At 47.8% G+C, this 3,699-nt stretch overlaps 1 long non-coding RNA gene across 1 annotated transcript in view; it reads left to right on the top strand.

Moving 5' to 3' along the window:
• The window catches only part of LOC147997446 (uncharacterized), a 19,143-nt gene extending 17,322 nt beyond the window's left edge, over nt 1-1,821 (top strand). The window contains exons 2-3 of the long non-coding RNA XR_015647863.1: nt 486-684; nt 1,593-1,821. This is a non-coding gene — a long non-coding RNA (uncharacterized LOC147997446). The remainder of the gene's footprint in view (nt 1-485; nt 685-1,592) is intronic.
• The last annotated feature ends 1,878 nt before the right edge of the window (nt 1,822-3,699 follow it).

Genomic DNA, 3,699 nt, shown 5'->3' with positions numbered 1-3,699 from the left:
AACCCAGGGCCTTGCGCTTGCTAGCTAGGCAAGCACTCTACCACTGACCAACTGAGCTAAATCCCCAACCCCAGTACTATGTTTCCGCCCCCCCCCCCTTTGGTTTACATTCAATTCTCTCTCTCTCTCTCTCTCTCTCTCTCTCTCTCTCTCTCTCTCTCTCTCTCTCTCTGTGTGTGTGTGTGTGTGACAGGGGAGGGTCGGCCAGTTGTCCCTTCCATTATAAGCAAACTGAAGGTATCAATTGGTCAGCTGAATAGTTCTCTGCTTTCCATTGTTCTCACCATCTCTCCAGTCGTATTTTTTATAAATATTGAATATTAAATATATGTGGGGGGGGTGTGGCTGTGTGTGCATGAGTTCCTAGGTACGAACCTGAGGGAGGGAGGGAGGGAGGAGGGAAGGAAGGAAGGGAGGGAGGGAAGGAAGGTCGACCAGTCAGCCTCCTTTCTTTTTTTTTAAAGTTATTTCCTCTTCTTTTCCAGAATTATTTATTTTGTGTCTATGAGTACACTGTAACTATCTTCAGACACACCAGAAGAAGGCCTCATCCCATTACCGATGGTTGGGAGCCACCATGTGCTTGCTGGGGATTGAAAACTCAGGACCTCTGGAGGAGCGGCCAGGGCTCTTAACCGCTGAGACATCTCTCCAGCCCTCTTTTTCCAGTTTTAAATAAGCCTCGTTAGTTGAGCGATCTGGGGAGTTGCTTTTCTTTCCAATTTGTGTGTGTGGGGGGGGGGCAGCAATGGATCCAGTATCCAATTCCCCTTTCTCTCGATAACATCTTATTACAGTAAGATGGCTCGATTTCATTTGCAATTACTTTCTTATTCTAGACGAAGGTTGATGAATAAATCTTCTTGTCGCTCCATGAAGGAGGGAATAAAATAATATTTGGCTAGGTCTATATTCCTTCATTTTTATTTCTCTTTGTTTCTTGTCCTTTCTTTAAAAGAAAGAGGTCAACAAATCGGTGTGTACCACCACCACCACCACCACCACCACCACCACCACCACCACCACCACCACCACCACCACCACCACCACCGAGTTGTAGGGATCCATTATGGGCCCCTGTCTGTCTGCCTGTCTGATTCATTCGTGTTTATTTAAACGTCCTCCAATGATGGTTGTGCAGTGAAAGAAATGCGTGCCCGAGCTCGAGCTCGTGCGCAAACACACACACACACACACACACACACACACACACACCACACGGGGGGGGGGCAATGGGGGGTGAGGAGGAGGAGGAGGAGGAGGAGGAGGAGGAGGAGGAGGAGGAGGAGGAAAGCTTGGGTTGGGTGGTTTGAGGATTTGAAGGTTTAGCCCTGCAATGTTCCTTACAACTTAAAAACTTTGTGACACACAAAGCGATATTCATTTTCTCCTTCTACTTTTCACTCTGTAGACCAAGATGGCAGACTATATCAGCCTTTGTGGAATGTGACCTTGTATTGCTTTGCCCTACTCTGCTCTGCTCTGCTCTGCTCTGCTCAACTTAACAGACGTGTTTTTGCTTTTGTTTATGATTTTTGCTTGCTTGCTCGCTCGCTCCCATGACTTGACTGTGGTTTCCCTTTCTATTACAGCACGGTGACCAGACTGCCTTGGGGTAATCAGAAAGGAGGCCAGAAGCAGTCTTTTTTCTGACGCACTGAGACTACATACCAGCCGATTTGGAGGAAAAGATATCCCTCTCTCCCTCCCTCCCTCCCTCCCTCCCTCCCTCCCTCCCTCCCTCCCTCCCTCCCTCCCTTCCTCCTTGACCCATTTTCCCTCTTTCCCGATACACTCAATAAATTTAAAGTAAATCAATGAATCAAGTCTCTAGTAATTTATTTGTTGGGATTTATTTGTTGGAAATTATCCCTCCACACCTTCGCCCCTCCCCCCACCACTCGAGGATGTCTCCCTCGGGGGGGGGGCGGGGGGGTTGGGTGGACTCGTGTAGGCATACCTCTCCTCCCTTGGCTTTCCGGTCCACTTCGCTCCAGCATACCTAACTCTTTGGAAATGGTAATAGAGTTCATGACACACCCTCACAGAGAGAGGAAGAGTCCGATCGTTCACTGATTCGCTCTCAGCCAGCCTCGCCCTGACAGCTCAGGCATGTCTAAATCCGAATGTGGGCAATATTTACATGACTTGACTTGGTGCTTCTAACTTTTTCTCTCTCTTTTTTTTTTTCTTCTTTAGTATTTTTTTCTTTACCCTACAAACAGCACACTGCAGCTGTCTTCGGACACACAGCAGATCGATCCCATAACAGAGGGTTGTGAGCCACCATGGGAATAGAACTCAGGACCTCTGGAAGAACACATTCAGAACTCTTAACTGCTGACTCCATTATTTCCGATTAATGTTTAATGTTTATTTTATTTTATTTTATTTTATTTTCGGAGCTGGGGACCGAACCCAGGGCCTTGTGCTTCCTAGGCAAGCGCTCTACCACTGAGCTAAATCCCCAACCCCAATGTTTAATGTTTAAATAAATAAACCTTGTAAAGAAATTAAGCATCTTAAAACCATAGGCATGTGCATCCCCTCCTCATTCGTTCATTCCCTCGCTCATTCATTCAGACAGACAGACAGACAGACAGACAGACAGACAGCAACCAAAGTCTAGCCTTTAACAAAGCAAGAAAGCATACCCTGCGGGACGCACAGATGAATTCCTGAGGCTTACCCTGCAGAGCTTACATGAGGCTTAGTAAAGGACTGACCTGACAACAGCTACCTACATACGTTGAAAAGTCTACCTGGTATTGACGGATGATGACAAACTGTATGTGTGATACAAAACTGTATGTGTGGTTCCCCTTATAACTCATCTCGAAGAGCCCAGCTGTTGGGGCTCGTTCTTTTGGGGGGAAATGGAGGCTTTTCATCTTTCCCAAAGCTCCTCCTAGATCCTTTCTGTCCATCTGTCCATCCGTCCGTCCGTCCGTCTGTCCGTCCGTCCGTCCATCAAATTCTACCCTAGGCCTGCCCTTAGGTTGGTGGTCGTCCATTGAGTGCTAGTGACTTCTGACTTGTCTCTGTCTTCCCCTCTGAGAACTGTATTTAGATCTGATGCAGGCACGCAGGCAGGCAGGCAGGCAGGCAGGCAGGCAGGCAGGCAGGCAGGCAGGCCCTCCCTCGTTTTGAAACAGACAGACAGACAGACAGACAGACAGACCAAAGGGTCAATGACTGACTGCACTTAAAGGGGCTGTTGACTCCTCTTTGGAGTTACCGCTGTTTAAAACTTGCTTGATAAAATAAAGTCATCGAATCCAAACTACGCAAAGGGGACACTATAACAAATTACGACTGCTTGTGTATATAGAAAACAGGGTTTTTTCTTTCCCTTATTCCATTATGTATGTTTGCTTTTCTTCAAGAATAAAACCGGCTAGGTGGTGCCTCGGAGACTTTTTTTTTTTTCCCCCCAGGAGTCCCTTCGGGCCCTGCCAGCGGGAGCCTGGACCTCTGAGGCCAGAGAGGGTGTGCTGTATCCCCGGCTCGCTCCCTCCCTCCTGGGATCAATCTAAAAAATGGACAGTTTTGGACACAAGCTTAAGTAATGTTCAGCTCATTCATGCAAGAGAGATGTAGGAAGGACAACACCCCCACCCCCACCCCCACCCCTACCCCCACCCGACCAAATAATACCCTAACCAATAAAAACTAGCTCCTTACTCCTCCGCCTGAGGA

This window comes from Rattus norvegicus, unplaced genomic scaffold, assembly GCF_021556685.1.
Source record: "Rattus norvegicus strain SHRSP/BbbUtx unplaced genomic scaffold, alternate assembly SHRSP_T2T unassigned-0000148, whole genome shotgun sequence".
Taxonomy (NCBI): domain Eukaryota; kingdom Metazoa; phylum Chordata; class Mammalia; order Rodentia; family Muridae; genus Rattus; species Rattus norvegicus.
The sequence above is the reverse complement of the archived record's forward strand: the minus strand, read 5'-3'. Positions and strand labels throughout refer to the sequence as shown.